Source organism: Acomys russatus, chromosome 25 (assembly GCF_903995435.1).
Source record: "Acomys russatus chromosome 25, mAcoRus1.1, whole genome shotgun sequence".
Classification (NCBI taxonomy): domain Eukaryota; kingdom Metazoa; phylum Chordata; class Mammalia; order Rodentia; family Muridae; genus Acomys; species Acomys russatus.
In genome coordinates, this window is record NC_067161.1 from 38751527 (window position 1) to 38774694 (window position 23168).

Consider the following 23168-nt stretch of genomic DNA (forward strand, 5'->3'; position numbering starts at 1 on the left):
GCACTTAATAAACGTTGGAGTACATATGTCATTGCAGGAAAAGGAATGCCAGGGGTGGCCTGCTGTGGTTTAGAAAAGTGGTCCCCAAAGCGTTGTGTTGTTAAAGGCATGGTCCCAGAAAGACACTTCCCGGAAGTGGTGGGACCTCTAAGGTGAGAGGTTTTATCCCATTATAGGCTCCCACCCTTACGGGGCCCTTGAGGAATTCTAGACGTGAAAGCTGGAGAAGGAGCAAGTACGGTGATGGCACTTAGCACTCGATTCTAAGCCACAAAACCGTGGAGTCCTTGACTAGAGACAAACGCCTCAGGTGTTTGTCTTTCCAACTGGGCCAGCATCTATCTCCCTGAAAGATGAGGCCCCCTTGGGGTTGGACTGAAGCCTGTCTTCCTCCTATGTCCTCCCACTCATATGTCCTCTCACGGTGACCTCTACCCATCCTTCAGGACTGTAGATAGAGGCAGCTGTTGAGTTCTGTGAAAACAGCTTTCCTGCCCAATGTCACCAACTCCAAGCCTGCTCAGGACCAAGCAGAAAACCATAGAACAGGGACGAAAAGTATCCCTTGCTGTGGCACAAATAAACTCTCAGGGAGTGGAGAGGTCTGTGTTTTCTTTTCTTTCTTGTTTTGTTCTCCTAGACAGGGTTTCTCTGTGTAGCCTTGATTGTCCTGGACTCGCTTTGTAGACAAGGCTGGCCTCGAACTCACAGAGATCCGCCTGTCTCTGCCTCCCTGGTGCTGGGATTAAAGGTGTATGCCACCAAGCCCAACAACTTTAATGTTTTTATTTTATATATTTTGTTTTGTTTTGTTTTGTTTTTCGAGACAGGGTTTCTCTGTGTAGCCTTGGCCATCCTGGACTCACTTTGTAGACCAGGCTGGCCTCGAACTCACAGCGATCCACCTGCCTTTGCCTCCCGAGTGCTGGGATTAAAGGCATGCGCCACCACGCTTGGCTTATTTTATATTTTTTGAGACAGAGTTCCTCTATTATGTATCTCTGGCTGTTCTGAATCTCTCTAGAGCAGGCTGGCCTAGAACTCACAGAAACAGCCGGACACTTGGGAGTCAGAGGCCAGCCTGGTCTACAGAGCCAGTTCCAGGACAGCCAGGGCTATTATACAGAGAAACCCTGTCTGGGGCAAGGGGGATTGGGGGGCAGGGGGTGTGGGGAGAAGAACTCACAGAAATACAACTGCCTCTGGCTCCAAAGTGTTAGGACATAAAGGATGTGCCACCATGCATGGCGTAGGATTTATTTTAAAAGTTTGTCTGCAAATGGGTATGTGCCTATGAATACAGGTGTTGAGGAAGCCAGAATCACCAGAATCACCAGGAGCTGCTGGAGTTACAGATTGTGGTGACCTTCCCCATAGGCATGCTGCGAACATGTTCCAGGACAGCCAGAGCTACACAGAGAAACCCTGTCTCAAAAAATAAAAAATAAAAATGAATTAAAAATTTTAATTTAAAAAAAGAGGTTATGGGGCTGGAGAGATGGCTCAGTGGTTAAGAGCACCGCCTGTTCTTCCAAAGGTCCTGAGTTCAATTCCCAGCAACCACATGGTGGGTCACAACCATCTATAATGTAACCTGATGCCCTCTTCTGGCCTACAAGCAGACAACACTGTATACATAATAAATAAATCTTTTTTTTTTTAAAAAGAGGTTATTTTAAGCTTTGTTGCATGTGTTTGTTATATATGTACTGTGTTACATAAAGGCACTTCACACAGTTATATATGGTATGTTGAAAACAGTCTGTCCTTCATGATGCTGGTCCCACCTTCTTGCTTGGTTCTATCTAGACAATGTCCATGTGAGAAAAGTTCCTATCTCCAAGGGAAGAGAGCCCAAGAACACAAACTTTGTGGTCAGAACAACAGAACTGTCCCATGAGAAGCTCCTCCCTGGGACTCAGTTTCCCTACTTGTAAGATGGACCAGATGATTCCCAAACACCTCCCCTGACAGGGAGCTTCCCTTCCCAGTGCTTCATGCCCCATTCCCCGCCACACGGCCACTGTCATGTGATGGTGATTTCATCTCACTGGTCCATTTCCACTGGCGATAGGCTACGCTGTCTTTCTCTGTCCCTCCCTGCCCCCAGCCCCTGTAACCCAGGGTTGTAGCTCAGGTGCCAGGCGCCTCACTCCTCTTCTGTCTCACCATGGCAGACCTGACCTCTTCCTGCTGCCTTCAAGAGCAAGGACTCAACTTCAGCCAGTACCAGGAGGATGGTCTCTTCCGCATGGCCCCAAGCCCCTGGTCCATCCTGTGCCTACCACCCACTGTAGACTCTTTCAGATGGGATGCCAGACAGTCTCTGTAGGAGAAAGAGCAAAACACACTGTGCTTAAGGTGTGTCATGGGTCCAAGTATGTTTAGGAAGGTTGTAGAAACTTTAGGGAGGGCAGCATTACTAGAGGAAGTGCGTCACTTGGGACAGATATTACAGTTTTATACCCGGGCCCTGATTCCCGTCTGATAGTGGATATCACGGGACCAGATACATCCCCTTGAGGTTTTTTGCTGTTGTTGGTTTTGGTGGTTTTGGTTTTGGTTTTGGTTTTGGTTTTTTCAAGATAAGGTATCCCTGTGCAGCCCTGGCTGTCCTAGACTCACTTTGTAGACCAGGCTGGCCTCGGACTCACAGAGCTCTGCCTGCCTCTGCCTCCTGAGTGCTAGGATTAGAGGTGTGTGCCACCATGCCCCGCCTTCCCCTCAAATTGTACACCAGAGCAACCTCTTCCTCCCTGAAGCTATGTCTGGTCAGGTCTTCTGCCACAGCAGTACTCTGTGGTCCCACTACTTCCGGGAAGTAGTTACCACAAGTCACTGACATGTGCCAGTCATCATGGCTTTGTAGTATTTTGAAATTAAGAAATTTGATGGCCAGGCATTGGTGGCGCATGCCTTTAATCCCAGCACTCTGAGGCCAGAGGCACGTGAATCTCTGTGAGTCCAAGGCCAGCCTGGTCTACAGCAATAGTTCCAAGACAGCCAGGGCCACCCAAAAACACCATCTCAGAACAAAACAAAACATGAAAAAAATTGAGATCTCTAATTTTGCTCTTTTTCAAGTCTGTATTAACTTTTGAAGTCCCATAGATGATGGGGTTACAGGCCTCTTGGCAGAGCATTTGTGTGGAGACTCCTCCACCCACATCTGTAACTCTAGCTCAGAATTCCAAAGAGGCAGGAGGATTGCTGGTGGCTCAAGGTCAGCCCTGGCTGCTTACGGAGTTTGAGCCCAGCTGAGCCACATGAGAGCCTGACCCAAAATAATAATAATAATAATAATAATAATAATAATAATAATAATAATAATAATAATAATGCCAACAGGCTTGCTCAGTGGAAAAAGGTGCCTGCCATCAAGCCTGATGACTTGAGTTGGGTCCTCAGTTGGGTCCACGTGGTAGAAGGAGAAAACTGACTCCTGTAAGTTGTCCTCTGACTTCCACATATGCAGTCTAGCACAAGCACGCATGCACACACACACACACACACACACACACACACACACACACACACACACGGTGGGGGAAAGAAGACAGAGGATACATAAATGTAAAATAATAATACAATTTGCTAAACTGGGCGGCGGTGGCTCACCCCTTTAATCCCAGCACTCGGGAGGCAGAGGCAGGCCAATTGCTGTGAGTTGGAGGCCAGCCTGGTCTACAAAGGGAGTCCAGGACAGCCAAGGCTACATGGAGAAACCCTGTCTCGAAAAACAAAAAAAAAAAAAAAAAAAAAAAAAAAAAAAAAAGAAAGAAAGAAAGAAAAAGAAAAAAACAATTTAGGAGAGAAGCCGGGCGTGGTGGCGAACGCCTTTAATCCCAGCACTCGGGAGGCAGAGGTAGGCAGATCACTGTGAGTTCGAGGCCAGCCTGGTCTACAAAGTGAGTCCAGGATGGCCAAGGCTACACAGAGAAACCCTGTCTCAAAAAAAAAAAAAAATTTAGGAGAGAAGCAGCTCTAGTCTCATCCACAGTCCAGCGCAGAGAGATTAAATGCATGCACACCTACTAGTCAGCTGCACTCTTACTAGGAATGCGCTAACACCATTGTAGCTCCAGACATGGCGGCGCTCAGGCCAGGAGCTACATACAGTGAGTCAGACTTTGAGCCATAATTTGAACCTAGGACACTCCAGGGAAAGTCCCCACTACAGAACAGCAGGGCCTGGCTTTGGCTTCCCTGTGTGCTGATAGCAAGCCAAGAGCTCCAGGAGCACCTAGCCCCAGGAATCCTTGGAGCCAGTAGGGTAAAGAAGCTGGGGCAGCTGAAGGAACAGAGAGGGACCTGGGCAGCAGTCAAGGAGAGGGTCATACCATGTCCGTGTCCTCAGGTCCTAAATCCGGCTGGCTTCAGCTCATCTTGTCTGCAGATTAATGGACTTAGATGCATTAGTGGATTTAGATGCATGTGTATCTAAGTCCCCCGGGGTGACTTCCAGAGAAGCCCCCACAAAATCTAGAGACCCAAGAGAGAGGCAGGTGAGCGTCAGTCAGCCCAGTCAGCCCATGGCTATGTCTAGGTCTGCTCCTACGGTGGTGAGTCACGGTACAGTCACATCTGACCCTGGTCACCTTCCTGTAGGCCTGTGGAACAGTTTAACAACTTTGTAGGCAAAAGTTGGGGCACTTTTAGGGATAGCCACTCTCGGTCTAAAGTGAAAGCAGGAAAAAAAATAAAGATAGGTGAGCTGGGCGGTGGTGGCGCACATCTTTAATCCTAGCACTCCGGAGGCAGAGGCAGGCAGATCTCTGAGTTTGAGGCTGGCCTGTTCTACAGAGTGAGTCCAGGACAGCCAAGGCTAACACAGAGAGACCCTGTCTTGAAAAAACAAAAACAAAAACAAAACAACAACAAAAAAAGATATGTGGAGATGACTTAGTTGGTAAAGTGCTTTTCTTGCAAGCATAAGAGCCTGAGACCAGTCCCAGACCCAGTGTGTGTGTGTGTGTGTGTGTGTGTGTGTGTGTGTGTGTGTGTGTTGTTGGGCTTTTTATTTTGCTTTTTGTTTTTTCAAGACAGGGTTCCTCTTATAGTCCTGGCAATCCTGGACTTGCTTTGTAGACCAGGTTGGCCTCGAACTCAAAGAGATCTGCCTGCCTCTGCCTCACGAGTGCTGGGATTAAAGGTGTGTGCCACCACTCCCAGCTGTGTGTATGTGTGTTCAAAGCTAGGTGTGATGGCTCACACTTGTAACCCTGATGCTGGGGATCCATTGGACTGAGACCAGCTAGCCTAGTCTACTGGCTAGATCTAGACCATAAGAGGCTTTGTGTAAAAACCAAAATAAAGCTGGGCGTGGTGGCACACGCCTTTAATCCCAGCACTCAGGAGGCAGAAGCAGGCGGATCGCTGTGAGTTCGAGGCCAGCCTGGTCTACAAAGTGAGTCCAGGATGGCCAAGGCTACACAGAGAAACCCTGTCTCGAAAAACCAAAAAAAAAAAAAAAAATCAAAATAAACTAGGCATTGTGGTCACACCTTTAGTCCCAGCACTTGGGAGGCAGAGGCAGGAGGATCTCTGTGAGTTCCAAGCCAGCCTGGTCTACATAGAGAGTTTCCAGGACAGCCAGAGCTACATAGAGAAACCCAGTCTCAAAAAAGTAAAAAGGAAGAAAAGAACCAAATGAATGGTGCCTGAAGAGCAACATCTAAGGTTGTCCTCTGACCTACATATGTACATGTGCGCACACACGGACACAGACCTTCAAACACAGACACATACACGTGCACATAAAGGAATGATAAAACATGACATGCAGCCAAAAGTGGTGGCGCACGTCTGTAATCCCAGCACCCAGGGAGGCAGCAGGAGGATTTCTGTGAGTTCGAGGCCAACCTAGTCTACAAAGAGAGTCCAAGACAGCCAAGGCTATGCAGAGAAACCCTGTCTTGGGGGAAAAAAAGAAAAAAGAAACATAGTAAAAGAACAAAGGGCAAAACTTTAACTTTAAGGGAAACAAGACTATAAAAGCTGATAATCTTGTCAGCCTAAGAAAGCTGAGAAGTCCCTAGGAGGTTAGGAAATCTACTTCTGAGAGTGATTTCGGGAGAATTAACCAAGAGGGCAAAGCACATGCTCTAGGCTGGAGTCGGATGTAGGCATGTTTTCTCCCTCCTCCTCCTCCTCCTCTTCCTCCTCCTCCTCCTCCTTCTTCTCCTCCTCTTTCTCTCCCTCCTCCTCCTTCTCCTTCTCCTCCTTCCTCTCTCTCTCTCTCTTTCTCCTGCCCTCCCTTCTTTCCTCCTTCCCTCTCCCTCTCTCCCTCCCTCCCTCTTTTCCTCTTTCTCTCTGTCTCTCTCTCCCTCCCCCCTTGTGGTCCACCATGATGTGAAACGCACTGCTCCACTAGGCTTCCCCACCATGATGCTCTGAATGAAACCTTTGAAGCCTTTGAGTCATGAACAAAGCTAGCCCTTCCTCCCCACAGTGACAGGTATTCTGTCACAGTGATGAAAAGCTAGACAACAGAGTGTGTATGTGCACGCCCAAGTGCGAGTGCGTGTGCCCATGCGTGCGGGCGCGCGCGTGTGTGCGCCTCGTTGAGGATGCAGACTTACCACTTAGCTACACCCCAAGCCTAAGGCTGCTATCTTTGTTCACCTGAATGTACAGAGGCCTCTGGGCTGCTGGTTGCAGGCCAGCCATCACCTACCTGTACTTACACAAATAATCCTTAAATTTCATAGCACACTTACGAGATAGGTAAGGTGGTCACTCCCATTTTACAGGCCAGACCACTGGAGCTCAACGCCAAAACTGAATCAATGAAGACCAAGGTTATAAAATTTGAACCCCAACAGTGAAGGTGAGATTCAGATCTTGACTTCACCACACCGGGGCCTTGAACCCACGACCTTGATCATTCCTGTACACACCCTTCCTTCTCCTACCCAGAGCTCTTGTTAGGAGCAAGCACATGAACATGGGTCAGGAGATATCCAAGACAGGATGTTGGCTTGTGGTTTAGGGTGGCCTTTGCCATTCAGAGGCCAGAGTTCAGGTCCCAGTTCAGGTATCCACTCGCTGCTAATACAGGAAAGTCCACTTAAACATTCTGGGCCACAGTGTTCTCATCTCTGAAATCAGAGTGGCTGAGTTGATAAAGACCTAAATCCTGTTGGTGAAATGGGCACCTCTTTCATGGGAGAACAGGTCCCCTTCTGGGTATTTTGAACAATAAATATCATAGGGTAATGGATACTGTGTGTGCTGAGTCCAGCACCAAGCATGCAGCTAAGCACTCCATCCAGGGCAGCCTCCTGGCTCACACTAATCTTGGGAGATCATGGTGGAGATGCAGGTGCAACTTTACACGAGGAATCCATACAAGACGAAACTTAGGGAGTTGGGGAGATGGCTTGCTAAGTAAGAATGCTTCCATACAAGCTTGAGGACCCGAGTTCAAATCTCCAACAACCACAACGATGCTAGGTGTTTCCATGTCACCTGTAAACCTGGCGCTATGGGTGGTGTAGACAGGGAGATGCCCAGGGCTTTCCTGACAATATCCTCATTCTAGGTTTGGTGAGAGAGATAAGGTGGAGAGTGATGGAGCAGGACATCCTATGCCCTCCTGTCACTTTCACATGTGTGGAACAAGCAGATGCACCAACATACACACACACACACACACAGAGAGAGAGAGAGAGAGATGGGGTGAAGAATGGGAGTTGGGAGTTGGACCTAGAAGGGGAAGTGATCTACTTTTTCTTGTGAAATTATTTTTGAGCCGGGCGTGGTGACTCTCGCCACTAATCCTAGCACTCCAGAAGCAGAAGCTGGTGGATCGATGTGAGTTCGAGGCCAGCCTGGTCTACAAAGTGAGCCCAGGATAGCCAAGGTTATACAGAAGAATACTGTCTCGAAAAAATAAAAAACAAAACAAAACACTAAAAAAAAAAAATGTGTCTCACCGAGTGGTGGTGGCGCACACCTTTAATCCCAGCACTCGGGAGGCAGAGGCAGGCAGATCGCTGTGAGTTCGAGGCCAGCCTGGTCTACAAAGTGAGTCCAGGACAGTCAAGGCTACACAGAGAAACCCTGTCTCGAAAAACCAAAAAAAAAAAAAAAAGTGTCTCCCAGCCCTGACAGCCATTACCTGCCTATAACCCCTCAGGCTGGGGATGGGACCTCTCTCCCAACTCTTCCAGGCTCCCATGCCAGGATATTGATGGGATAGATCAACAGAGCTTGCGAAGATAATCATAGCTTTGGTACGAATCAATACGGGCAACAACCGTGTCACACCCAGCACTGGGCCCCCTTCCTCTAGCTCTTACATTCTTTCTGCCTCTTCTTCCTCCATGTTTCTTGGACCTTGGAGGAATAATACTAATGTCTCACTTAGGGCTGAGGACTCAACAGCACTTAGAGAAGACACACATGTGATCACCACCAGGAAGCCATTCTGGCCAAAGCTGACAGGAACGCTATCTATGGACATAAGCATACATGTTCGGATGGTGGTTTGACAGGCACACCATGTCCATTCAGGAAAACAGCAATAGTGTTCCTCTTAGGACCTATGACCTCCCCAGGCATAGCCTTTGGACCAAGTTTACAGAGCTAAGCATGATTTCTGTACTGTGACATCGGCTGCAGATCCAACGAGGAAGCAGCTGGCTACAACCCAAACACTCACGCCAATAGTGCACCAGTTGGCACATCTTCCCTGGTAGGTTGGTGCTGTAGCATACAGGGTCCACAGCTGACTTAGGGTTGCTGGTGACAATTCCCCTAGCAGTCTGCAGAGCGTCCTCTGGCACCATGAAAGCCAGCCAGCAGAAAAAGCTTTCCAAGTCAGTTTAATGTTTGTATGTCCTACAACTAGGACATGCACTGACTCCAGCAATAGGGGTGGTCATTTCTTTTCTTTTCTTTTCTTTTCTTTTCTTTTTTTTTTTTTTGGTTTTTTGAGACAGGATTTCTCTGTGTAGCCTTGACTGTCCCGGACTCACTGTGTATACCAGGCTGGCCTTGAACTCACAGTGATCCACCTACTTGCCTCTGCCTCCCAAGTGCTGGGATTAAAGGCGTACACCACGCCCGGCTGACTAGGGTGGTAATTTCTTACCATCTAGTTGTAGTGGGCAACCAAGAACAAAGTGGAGAGATGGCTCAGAGGTTAAGGGCACTGACTGTTCTTCCAGAGGTCCTGAGTTCAATTCCCAGCAACCACATGGTGGCTCACAGCATCTATAATGTGATCTGATGCCCTCTTCTGGCCCACAGGTATACAGGCAAAGGAGAGTACTGTGTACATAATAATAAATAAATAAATCTTTCAAAAAAAAAAAAAAAACCCAAACAAACAAAAATACAGGAAGAGGAGCCAGGTGTGGTGGTGCACGCCTTTAATCCCAGCACTTGGGAGGCAGAGGCAGGCGGATCACTGTGAGTTTGAGGCCAGCCTGGTCTACAAAGTGAGTTCAGGACAGCCAAGGCTACACAGAGAAACCCTGTCCTGAAAAACCAAAACCAAAACCAAAACCAAAACCAAAAAAAAAAAAAGGACAGGAAGAGAAGCTGTCTGTGGTGTTGCTTCCCTTTAATCCCAGAATTCAGGATCTAGGCAGAGGCAGCAGGATCTCAGAATTTGAGGTCAGCCTAGTCTATATAAGGATTTCCAGGCCAGGCAGGGCTACACAGGGAAACCCTGTCTTTTTTTTTTTTTTTTTTTTTTTTTTTTTTTGGGTTTTCGAGCCAGGGTTTCTCTGTGTAGCCTTGGCTATCCTGGACTCGCTCTGTAGTCCAGGGTGGCCTCGAACTCACAGCGATCCACCTGCCTCTGCCTCCCGAGTGCTGGGATTAAAGGCGTGCACCACCATGCCCGGCGAAACCCTGTCTTGAAACAAACAAAATAAAGAAACAGGACTGGAGAGATGGCTCCCGGGTAAGACCTCATACTGCTCTCGCAGGGGGCCGGAGTTCAGTTTCCCACACCCACATAGGGCGGCGCACATCCACCTGTAACTCCAGCTCCAGGGGCATCTGACATTTCCACCCTCTGAGGACACCTGCATCCATGTGCACGCTCCCCCACACACACCGATAAATAATTAAAAATAAAAATAAAAAATGTAAAAATTCAATAGCAACAAATGGGCGCTTCTCAGTGGGTATTAAATGAAATAAAATACACACAGCACCCTGAAGGGGGATTCGCAGTACATAGCAGCCATTGTTATATAATGGGTTTTTATTATTATCCCCCAGTCAGGATTTGAGCTAGCCAGCAGCTCCCTGCAACTCTGAAGCCATCTGCCGCTCCCTGCAGAGGGCGGGGTCCCACCAGAGTCCTTTCCCACCCCCACCCCTGGCTCCTTTGAAGTCCCCTGAGGCCCAGGCCATGATAAATGTCCCAGCCCTATAGGTTATGACGCGCTGCCAGATTTGACGTTAACCATCACGCCCTGGCCGGGTGTTTGAAGAAAGTGGCTAAATGCTTCGGCCTGATGGGGAGATAGCAGACAGGGAACCCGGCTTTGAAAGGCCCCCAGCCTGCCGGCCGCCTTGGCGAAATGCAGCCGGAGAGGAGGAGGCCGGCTCCGCTCAGCTGTTTAGTCTACCAATCACAGTGGTGACACCGAGTCTGCCCTGGCACCCGGGCTGGCCGCCCCCGCAGCCACCAAGGGGCTCCTGAGCATTCCCTCCCTTCCTGGGGTGTGCCTGCCACTTCGCACCTTTGGCAACAGAGGGGGGAAAAAGGATGGAATCCTTGGACAGCCTTCCAGACTGTACCTCCTTCTTTGTTCCCCAGGGAAGAAGGGACTGTCCCCTGAAGAGCTTCCTATTCCAAACTGTATCCAGGTCCCGCTAAATCCTGACTCAGGCCCTCTTCTCTCAGTAAGCTCCAGGGAAGAAGAGACTCCTCACACCCTGAGCCTCAGTTTCCCCCAGCTTTACAACAGGACTGGTTCCCAGCATCCTCCTCCCAGTGCCCGGTGAAGATGTATGCAAGGGCCGTGCCTGTGCCTGGTCTCCATCCATGAACCGCCAGGTAGAACACCATCCACATGGACATAGTGGAGGCACTGTCCCCAGACTGGGGACAGTTTCTATCACCCAGCTCTTCCCCAGTTATTGACTCTACCAAACAACTTGCATCTGAGGCTAAACAGCAACAAAAAGGAAAATCCTAGGCAGGCACTGCCACAATGGTGGCCCATCGCAGTTATTATTATTATTATTATTATTATTATTATTATTATTATCTTTCTTGGGTGGGGAGCCCCACAGGGATGGAACTCAGGCTATCAAGCTTGAGAATAAGAGCCTTTTCCCACCAAACCATCTCTCTGGCCCTAAACATCATTACCAAACCAATTTACACTGAAAACAGGGTCTTAAGTAGCTCAGGTTAACCCCAAACCCACTATGTAATTCATGCTGACCTTGACTTTCTGACCCTCTGATATCCACCAGAGTGCTGGCATGACAGGTGTACTAGTGCTGCTGTGTGCAACCTAGGCAAACGAGTGTGCTCCCAGCAGCTCCCTGTTTTCGAGTCAGGCTTTCTCTGTATAGGCCTGGCTGTCCCAGAACTCTCTCTATAGGCCAGGCTGGCCTGGAACTCAGAGATCTGTCTGCCTCTGCCTTCTGAGTACTGGGATTAAAGCCATGCACCACCACAGATCAGCAGTAGAGCTTCAAAATCTTATATGAAAGAGACACTATATGTTTACAAAAAAATTTTTAAAAAGCTGGGCGTGGTAGTGCACGCCTTTAATCCCAGCGGGGGGGGGGGGGGGGGGGGGGCGGGCAGAGGCAGGATCACTGTGAGTTCGAGGCCAGTCTGGTCTACAAAGGGGGTCCAGGACAGCCAAGGCTACACAGAGAAACCCTGTCTCGGAAAAAAAAAAAAAGTCATTCTTAGACCACCAAATGGTCTCAGCATCTTTTCTGCTTTCGAATTTGTGTTAAATGCATCTTAGCATGACATGCTGAAGCCATCTATGCTGCAGACAGCCTGGGCACATTAATGAAGGTGCAATGCCAGCCAAGCACTTAGTCCCTGCCTGTAACCTTAGTGCTTTGGGGGTGGGGGGGTGAGGGCAGGAGAATCAAGAGTTCAAAAGCCAACCTGGGCTGCAGGAGATCCTATCTCAAAGACAAAGCAAACACAAAGTACACAGGGGCTGTGGTGCACACATACACATTCAATTCCAGCAATGGAGAGGTGGGTTCCAGACCAGCCAGAGCTACATAGTGAGATTGTGCCTAAAGGAAAGAAGGAAGAAAAGAAGGAAAGGAGGGGTGTGCGAGGGAGGGAAGGAGGAAAGGAGGAAGGGAAAGGACACAGGCCCAGACATGTCATAACCAGTTAGGGTCTGTGTGGGTGGCTTGAGCTACTTTGTATTTCAGCCAGGCCACCCTGATAGTCCCCAGCTTGGAGACCCTCTGTGACCAGAAGTAGCATCCCAGGCCGGTGGCCTATGCAAGAAGCCCAGAGGGAGGGATGCTGAAAGCCTTCAAGGCTGGGAACACTCCCCTCTGCCCTACTGCACAGGCCCACTCACTCAGTGAGGAGGGTAGCAGGAGCTCCAGGAATGCTACTTGGTGAAATGAAGGCTGACATGCCAGCCTTACATTGTCCCTGTCAACTCTGGAAGGGCACAGCACTGTGTTCAGAGTCCAGGCAGGCCAGAGGCCACCAGCTGAGTGATGTATAGTTCCGCAAGCAGAGACAGGCCCTGGCTGGTAGGTCCCAGAACTCCTTGCTGGGAGTGAGACAAGGGGACCTGAGAGCCCCACTCTAACACTAAGGCTGGACTCAAGCAGGACCCACACTTGGTCCCATGCCTTGGGCTTTGTCCCATGCTCCCCAAAGCCTGATATGCTGTGACTGCAGGTACCAAATCCCCCCACATTTCCCCAGGTCCTCAGATAGACAGTCTTTTTTTTTTTCTAGAAAGAAGGAAGACCTCAGGCCCCCAGATCTCAGGCAACCATGACTAAGTTCTGAGGAACCTGGTGAATGTGTTGACTGTCCAGGTATCTAGGGCCAATAAAGGTTCTGTGCACATGCCTGTAATCCCAGCACTCAGGGAGGCAGAGGCAGGATGATCTCTGTGAGTTTGAGGCCAGCCTGGTCTACAAGACAGTCCTGGACAGCCAGGGCTGGGTAACAAAGAAACCCCACCTTGAAAAGACAAAAAAAGTGGTGGCGTAAGCCTTTAATCCCAGCACTCACTCGGGAGGCAGAGGCAGGCGGATCTCTGTGAGTTCGAGGCCAGCCTGGTCTACAAAGGGGGTCTAGAACAGCCAAGGCTACACAGAGAAACTCTGTCTTGAAAAAATAAAAATAAATAAATAAAATAAAATAATCTATGCTTCTGAGCTGGGGCCCCATATCTGCATTTTAACAAGTTCTGGGAGGGAAATTCTAGACTCAGCTGGATCCTGAGGTTCCCACAGTGTACCCATTTGCAGTATATGACACCAGGATCCTGTCCCTGTAGTGATTCTTACCTCAAGAGGAGCTCTTCCTCAATGGCCCACCCTTGCTACCATGTCCCATGCCTCCCACTGCTCTCACTGCCCCTGGTCTGAGCCCAGAGGGCTCTGAACCAAGTGGGCAGAAAAACTGAGTAGGTCAGGAAAACAGGCCTCAATACAGCGTTGAAGCCTCCTCTTGCTTCACGCTGTGGGAGCTGGCTGCCTCACCTGCCATGGGGTTTCTCTCAGGTGGAAGATCAAGGCCAATGCTTGGCGGGCAGGTGATAAGGCCTTGGCCCCTGGCCTGACAAAGCCTTTCTGTACCTCTGCTTCTTCCCCACCCTTCACCCACATCTTTCTTAAATAGGGTTCCATAAAATCTACACAGCAAGAAGAAGGGTAAAATTGACAACCTGTCACCTAGAAAGACACTGCCGTCTTACAAGGGTGTGGTCCCCCAAAGGTGCCCTAGGGCTTGGATTCTTTTACTTTCTTCCCACTCTTTGGAGACACCTCCTCCCCCAACCCTCTGCTGGTGGGGAGCTTATCTGTAAGGAGTGGCCTCCTGCTAATCGCCTGGGCTCCAGGCCTGGGATTAACCTTGGAGACCTGGGGCCAGGGTCAGCGGCCTTGGCTACCCATCAAGCCCCAGAGTCTTAGCTGTAGGAGGTGGGAGTCAGGGATGGGGACTCAGCTGCAGACTGGAGCCGAAAAGGGGGCCTCTCCGCCTCTACTTAGAGCCCTGCAGGGACTTCCTTCTCTTGTGGAATAGAATCCAGACCCTGCTGGGCCCCAGGCCTCTTTGACAGGCCCTGCCTCTGGGATGACCCACCCCTCCCAACTCCTCTCCTTCTTTCCCCCCACTCTTGTTCTGGGGCCCTGGCAGCTCCTCTTGACTCTAAACCCCTCTTGCAGGCCTTCTAAGATGTCCTCTGCTGAAACTTCTTAGCTCCACACCCAGAAAAACCTCCCCACAGTCACCTCCACTCCCCCTGTCATGCCGCCCTATTTCCCAGCCCAGCCTTTTTCTTTTTTCTCCCGCCCCCCCCCCCCCCCCCACCTTTTGATTTTGTTTTTCAAGACAGGGTCCCTCTGTGTAGCCTTGGCTGTCCTGGAACTCCCTCTGTAGACCAGGCTGGCCTCAAACTCACAGAGATCCCCCTGCCTCTGCCTCCCGAGCTCTGGCACTAAAGCCATTGCCTGCCACCACCCTCCCCGGCCCCCGCCTTGGTTGGCTTTGCTATCTGCCTTTACCCTGAGCAAAAAGCATCACACTCAAGGCTAGGGTGGGGCTCGGGGTGGGGCTTTATAATGGCCTGTGGAGTTCCAGGATGAGAGCCGTACACCTGCCCAGCAAACCTGGGTTCCAGGCCAAGCTCAGGGTACAAGCAGAGAGTACTGAGCCAGCACCCACAGGGATAGAAGGGGGAGATTTGGAGCCAGTGTGAGCCCCAAGGTTGTCCTAGAGGCCAAGCTCTGTTCTTGGCCTCCTGTAAGAACCCTAGGGGGCCTTGTTGCAGGGGGACGGCTATTTAGGCTTCCCCTCTGAGGATGTGAGGAACTGGGGTAGAGAAGTGCAGCTGTGGAAATGAATGGGGAAGAGGCAGGTCACAGGGAAGGACCGACCTGGGGCTGCTGAGACAGGGAGTCCACAGTGCATCCTCACTCATGGCTGCCATGTCCACAATCCCAAGGTACACTGAGGATTACCCAAGGGCTGGAGAAAAGAGCCCTCCCACAAGAAACTCCTCTCTGAGCCTCAGTTTCCCCCTCAGTATAGTGTGGTGAAGATGATAATGAAGTTAAGCAGATAAATGCCGAGCCTCTGCAAACAGCCCCTTTCACCAGCTGGGTCCGCAGAGCCCAAGCCCGGTCTGTCTAGTCCTGGACTTTAGCGACACCTTCTGGCCAAGAGTGGAATGACAGTGGCTGGCCCTGGGTTGCCCATTAGATCTGCGCAACTCCACGCAACTCCACAGGTCCGGTGGCCACCACGGTCTGGTTCCGCCCAGAGTCTGTATTCTGTGGGAGCTTTCAGGACATCCTCGGGCAGGGGATACGTGCCATCAAAGGGACCTGCCGGCTGAGTTCAGGCTGCTGCCACCGTGGACAAGTGTCGTGCAGAGAGCGGGCTATACATCCTGTTCTCAAATGTGAGTAGTCTGCAGGGGCCCAGGACTAAGTATACTGGGTCAGAATGAGCTTGATGCTCAGCCACGTCCTTCCCACGAGATGCGCAGGGAGCTCAGATGGCAGAGAAACCTGTGAGCCTGTGTCACACCCACACACAGACACACTGAGGCATGCACTCCTGAACCTCTGCACCTAAATTGATGTTTCTCCTCCTCCTCCTCCTCCTCTTTCTTTTGGTTTTTTCAAGACAGGGTCTCTCTGTGTAACCTCACTTTGTAAACCAGGCTGGCCTCGAGCTCGCAGAGATCCCCCTGCCTCTGCCTCCCAGAGTTCTGGGATTACAGCCCAGCGCCACCACGTTTCTTTCTCTCTTGTTGCAGTTAAAATACCAGTATGGCCTAATAATGTACTTATTATTATCACAGTATTTTCTAACGCACTAGCAATCAATCAAGACACAGACACCTGTTATATTTTTAAATAGCCTTAGTTAATCTGGGGCAGGGCAGCCGTTAATACTCTAAACTACTTCCCAAAGTGGGGCTGGTATGGGATCCCTGCCCCAATCCCATGCCATCTGCTTCTAATAACCTCTATCAAGCTACCTCCCATCCATACCCCATATACTTGCTAATGTTCTTCTTCTGGGCCAAATCCTCCATCCACTCCAGCCATGTGCTTCTCCTCCACCGAACCCATGATGGCACAATGTCTCCCCCCCCCCCCCCCCCCCTCCTCCGGTCTCCCTCCCAAGATTCTCCCTATCTCTCCAAGTCCAGGAACCTTAGCCATGCCTCTCCCCATTTGCACTGCCCAGGTGTGATGACCTTTTATTGGTCAAATAGGTTAGACTCTAGGCAAGGTACAGGTGGGTCACAGAGACAGCAAGCAATAATTAGCATCAAAATACATTAGACCAACCTCCAATACTTTTTTGTTTGTTTGTTTGCTTTTCTGAGACAGGGTCTCTCTGTGTAGCCTTGGCTGTGCTGGACTCGCTTTGTAGACCAGGCTGGCCTCAAACTCACGGCGATCCACCTGCCTCTGCCTCTGCCTCCCGAGTGCTGGGAACCTCCAATACTTTGTTTACTGTTTCTCCATCTTTCTGTGTCAGGCCCTGGAGAAAGGACAAGGTCCCCAGATGTGTTAGTCATACTGAGTCCCAGGAGCAGACTACTGTTTTATTTTTTGTTTTTTGTTTTTTCATTTATTTATGTTGTGTGTGCATGATATGTCTGTGGACACATACCTCCTAGAACACGTATGTCAGAAGACAACTTGAGGGAGTTCGTTCTCTCTCTTTCATCATGCAGTTCCCAGAGATTCGGCTCAGGTCACCAGGCTTGGCGGCAGTCGCCCTTACCCACTGAACTATCTGGTGGCCCCTCAATTACTGCATTAAGGAACCCGGCAGCAGCACTCAGCTCTCACGTGTGCTGACTGGCTCAGAGCTACCCTCCTGCCACACACAACACCACAGAATTGGCACACTCCTGCCACCGAGGTCAGTCCTGCTCATTCAGATCGCCGAAAAAGATGATGATCTTGATTTTTTTTTTTTTTTCTTTTTTTTTTTGGTCTTTTCAACTGTGTTTTTTTTTTTTTTTCTTTTTTTTAAATTTTTTATTATTAATTTATTCTTGTTACATCTCAATGGTTATCCCATTTGATTTTTTTTTTTTTTTTTTTTTTTTTTTTTTTTTTTGTTTTTTGAGACAGGGTTTCTCTGTGTAGCCCGGGCTGTCCTGTCCTGGACCTGCTTTGTAGACCAGGCTGGCCTCGAACTCACAGAGGAACTTTTCATTATTGTTGTTGCTGTTGTTTTATTGTGAGGATTGAACACTGAGCCTCACTCATGGCAGACAAGCACTCTACCACTGAGCCACCCTCAGTCCTGTTTACTTATTTAGACAGGGTCTTGTGAACCCCAGGCTAGTAACTGAGGATGACCTTGCACCTCTGGTCCTGCTGCCTCTGGCCCCAATCCTAGGTATGGTCCATCACACACCAGCTTATGTAGTGCTGGCGATTGAACCCAGAGTTTTCCTGCATGCTAACCCACTGAGCCACACGTCCAGCCGTCTGGAGCAAACTTTGCTTAACTTCCTTTTTATAAGGTAGAGTCAGGGTCCCCCCACTCTCTGTTCACCCAGCAATCCTCTTCAACTAGCCAGCCAGTTTAAGTGGACTTCCGCCTAAGACCCCACACTCTACCCCTTCCACTGTTTGACTCCTATCAGGAAGCTGAGCCCAAGTGTTTGACCTCTCTGGGTCTCCATCTTTGAAATGTGCATGATATATCAGTATTTAATGCCCATGAGAAGAAAGCAAACTAGAAGGGACCATGCAAGCCAGGCAATATGGTACCTGGAACCTGAAAGTGCTCAGGGAAGGGACCAGAAAAATTCTCAGTATAGGGCGTGGTGGCACACACCTTTAATCCCAGTGCTTGGGAGGCAGAGGCAGGTGGATCTCTGTGGGTTCAAGGTTAGCCTAGTCTACAAAGAAAGTCCAGGACAGCCAGGGCTCTGTTACACAGAGAAACGCTGTCTCAAATAAAAAAAAAAAAATTTCTCAGTATAAGGCCCCTCCTACGAATCTTTTGAGGAAGACGTTTACACTGAACATAACAGAACCAGGGCTTTAGGGGCCCTGGTCTATCTTGGTCACTGTGAGCCACAGATGATGCCCAGAGTCACTTGCTCAAAGCCACTCTGCCTGTCCGCAGGGAGACCCTTGAGAATTCCACTCTTAGCTACATGTGATGGTGCATGCCTGTGATCTCAAGGAAGCTGTGGCTGAAGTTCAAAGCCATCCTTGGCTACATCCTGAGTTCAAGACCAGTTTGTGATATATAGCAAAACTCTGTCTCAGATAGGTAAGAAGGGGCCAGCAAGATGGCTCAGTGGTTGGAGTTAAGAGATGGCTCAGCAGTTAAGCTCACTGGTTGCCCTTCCAGAGGACTTGGGTCCCAGCACCCACATGGCAGTTCACATCAGTCTGTAACGCTAATTCCATGGGATCCAACCTCTCGTGTGGCCTCCGTAGACACTAAGCACTCATGTGGTACACAGACATATAATCAAAACAGCCACACATGTAAGACCTCTGGTAGTTTAAGAATGTTTTTCTGGGGGCTGGAGAGATGGCTCAGTGGTTAAGAGCACTGTCTGCTCTTCCAAAGGTCTTTCTTTTTATTAATTAAACATTTTTTATTTTTTACATATATATTTATATTATTACACATATATACAATAAACTATCTATAGCAAGAAGAACCATGACACAATCAGGAATTATATAAATGTTCTATTCTTAGTGTGTTGGCTATTTGTATTTGACAGTCTTGAAGTTCAAAGCCAAAACATCTTTCCTATCTTGGTGCGTCTAAAATTCTGAATGTAAATCAATCTCCATCACATATTGTCATTATCAACTTAAAACATTTATCTAGACCTAAAAACATCTTAACCCCTAAACAACTAAGCTTCATTGTAAAACTAAGCCACCTGGTCTTCAACTCCATCAGAGACTTGAGAAGGAATAAACTTGCTTACCTGAGTATACTGGGAGTGCAAGTTAGTAGCTTTCCAAATGAGAAGATGAGACAATTTGCTACCTGAATAGTCACCCAAAACTCTCTATAATGTTGGAGCATCTTCTTTAGTCTTCTGACTCAATATATCTGACAGGCATATTAGTGAAGCAGGAACTATTGAGGACTTGCTTGCCCTGTCTTGGTAGAGTTTGGCCATCGGCTCTGCCTGCATCCAAGCTTGCCGTTTTTTAAGTAGAATTCTGTCTGTGGTAGAAAGGAGGACATTTTGCCCAGTGGCTTGTTTGTCTTCCAAGGGTCTTGAATTCAGTTCCCAATAGCCACATGGTAGCTCCTAACCATCTATAATGAGATCTGGTGCCCTCTTCTGGTTTGCAGGCATACATGCAGGCAGAACATTGTATATGTAATAAGTAAATAAATCTTTAAAAAAAAAAAAAAGAATGTTTTTTGGGGCCCGGAAAGACGGCTCAACAGTTAAGAGCTTTTCCAGAGGACCCAAGTTCAACTCCCAGCACCCATATGGCAGCTCACAACTATTTGTAACTCCAGTTCCAAGGAATCAGACACCCTCACAAACATGCAAGCAAAAGACCAACCAAACAATACTTATAAAATAAAAATAAATAAGTAATTAAAAAAAAAAAAAAAAGAGCCAGGCAGTGGTGGCGCACACCTTTAATCCCAGTACTCGGGAGGCAGAGGCAGGCAGATCACTGTGAGTTCGAGGCCAGCCTGGTCTACAAAGCAAGTTCAGGATAGTTAAGGCTACACAGAGAAACCCTATCTCCAAAAAAACAAAACAAAAGAACCCGTTTTTCTGATCTAAAAAGTTTGAACTAAGGATCTTTCTTTGTTTGTTTGGAGACATCTCATTCCAATCTAATGGGGAGGGGAGACCCTGGAGAGATGACTCAGCAGTTAAGAGAGCACTGGCTGCTCTTCCAAAGGTCCTGAGTTCAAATCCCAGCAACCACATGGTGGCTCACAGCCATCTATAATGTGATCTGATGCCCTCTTCTGGCCTGCAGGGGCATAAGCAGACAGAGCCCTGTATACATAATAGATAAATAAGTAAATCTTAAAATAAGTAAGTAAGTAAAAGTTATCAAGGCTAATCAGGAACGGAGCCAGGACTGACTTGGAGCTTCAGCTCCTCCTGCCTCTCCCTCTTAGGTGCTGGGATCGCAGGTGTGCAAGCGCTCCACCAACTGAGACCCAGTTTCTTTGTTTTTCTTTCTGTTTTTGAGACAGGATCTCACTAGACTAGCACTCACAGACATCCTCCTGCCTCTGCCTTTCAAGTGCTGGAATTAGTGGTGTGCTGTACAATACCCTGAGTGACGGTCGTGGTGTTCCGATTTCAGTGTGTGTGCAGCTGTGAGCTGGTTTCTAACCTCGCTGTTGAATCTCTCCCCTGTCTCTCCGTCCCCATGCCCCTCCCTCAGGTTCCAGAGCTGACTTTCTTGGACCCCAGTGTTTCTAGTAGGGTTTGCCTCAGGCTAGATTCTGGTACCCTGGGGTGCTGTGCTCACTCCTGGCCTCTGGTCTGGCTTCTTCAAGTGTCAAGACAGACCCTTCTGAGGGGCCTGGCCAGGCACAACTCACCCCCAAGAGGTCTTCAGACTTGACTTGGTCCCCACCTTTTTTTGAGATCAGTTCATCTCAGATCCTGAGTAAGCCCATATCTCCCTTTTTCACTCAGAGCCGCCGAGAAAGGTGTGTGTCCTTTGAGAAACATGAGGTGTGTCTGTCTGGGCCAACGGGGTAAAGATTGTTTTGGACCAGACACCAGAACCTTGGTTTTGACTTCAGTGCTTTACTCTCTGTCCAGATCCTCCTCAGCTCAGGGCCAAGAGGAGGGTGCTATCTGTGGAACCCCTGCCCTATCCACAGTACCTCCCACCTCTGGTTCACTCAGCTAGCCCAGGCTCTTGTGGGGCCAACAAGTGAAAACACAATGTCGGTGGCTCTGGCGAAGCAGGCACGAGCAGCAGCTTTAGCCAATTAACATTCCTTCAGGGTTTGGGGCTGTGTCCTTCAGTAGCACCTCATAAATGTCAGGAGATGGTTGGGAGGGAGCCCAGCTCCTGTGGCTGCTTGAGGCAGACATCTGAGCTTCCAGGGGCTGACAGGACTCCAGTGAGGATTCCCAAGCGGTCTGTCAGTTCCAGGAGAGACAACAGTGTTCCCTGGAGACTGAGAAGCTTCTTTCCTGAGTGGACCACACCTCTCCTCCCTGGTAAGGAAGGCCCAGCCTGGACAAGAGAGGACAAAAGTGAGCTGGGCGTGGTGGCGCACGCCTTTAATCTCAGCACTCGGGAGGCAGAGGCAGGCGAATTGCTGTGAGTTCGAGGCCAGCCTGGTTCTACAAAGCGACTCCAGGACAGCCAAGGATACACACAAAAACTCATTCTCGAAAAACAAAACCAACCAACCAAACAAACCAAAAACCTTTGCTCTCTTTTCCACAAGGCCTGACTGCGTCTGTTGCATGGGTGGGATATATGGCAGCCTGGCAGTGTCCTGGTGGCCAGGAACTTGGTTAGACAGCATGTCTGCCGAGACTCTGAGGTGAGACTATTGTTTGAATTGGTGGTTCAGAAAGCAACCATGCCAGTCATGGTGGCTCATGCCTTTAAACCCAGCACTCGGGAGGCAAAGGCAGGTGGATCACCTGTAGACGAGGCCAGCCTAGTCTACAAAGCGAATCCAGGACAGCCAGGGCTTGTTACACAGAGAAACCCTATGTTTTTGATAAAGCAAAAGATAAAATAACGTAAAATTGGGCCTGAAGTGATAGCTCAGATGTTTGCAATATTTATTGTTTTTGTAAAGGACTTGGATTCAGTTTCTAGCACCAACGTGGTGGCTCACAAGTCTCGGTAACTCCAGTTTCTAGGGACCTGACACCCAAGGATGCATATAGTACATATACATACATGTAGGCAAAGCACTTGTAAACATAAAATAAATAATCTTTTAAAAAAAAAATAGGGCTGGAGAGGTGGCTCAGAGGTTAAGAACACTGGCTGCTCTTCCAGAGGTCCTGAGTTCATTTCCCGGCAACCACATGGTGGCTCACAGTCATCTATAGTGAGATCTGATGCCGTCTTCTGGCCTGCAGGTGTACATGCAGGCAGAGCACTGTATACATAATAAAATAAATAAATCTTATAATAATAATAATAATTGGGGCTGGAGAGATGGCTCAGAGGTTAAGAGCACTGTCTATCTATTCTTCCAAAGGTCCTGTGTTCAGTACCCAGTAACCACATGGTAGCTCACAAGCATCTACAATGAGATCTGGTGCCCTCTTCTGGCTGCTGGCTCACATGCAGGCAGAACATGTATAAATAACAATTAAATAAATCTTTAAAAAAAAAAAAAAAAAAAGCAGGGCATGGTGGTGCATGCCTTTAATCTCAGCACTTGGGAGGCAGAGGCAGGCGGATCACTGTGAGTTCAAGGCCAGCCTGGTCTACAAAGGGAGTCCAGGACAGCCAAGGCTACACAGAGAAACCCTGCTTGAAAAAACAAAAAAAGAAAAACAAAAAAAAAAAACAACCAAACAAACAAAAATAAACCTGGCTGATTTGGGGGATTCTGTTCGATTTATGGCCTCCAACTCACAGACATACTCCTGTCTCTTCCTGCATAGTGCTGGGGTTACAATTATGTGCACTGTGTATGACCAACTTGTTTTTGGTTTTTTGAGGTAGGATTTTGCTACTTAACCATTGCTGGTTTGGAAGGAGGCTGCTTTGTTGTTGTTGTTGTTTGGAGACAGGGTTTCCCTGTGTAGCCTTGGCTGTCCTGGACTCACTTTGTAGACCAGGCTGGCCTTGAACTCACAGAGATCTGCCTGTCTCTGCCTCCCTAGTGCTGGGATTACAGGAGTGCACCCCATACCCAGCAATATTGATATTTACAGTTTTTTAGTTTCTTTTTGAGGGGGTTTTGTTTGTTTGTTTTTTGTTTTTGAGACAGGGTTTCTCGGTGTAGCCTTGGCTATCCT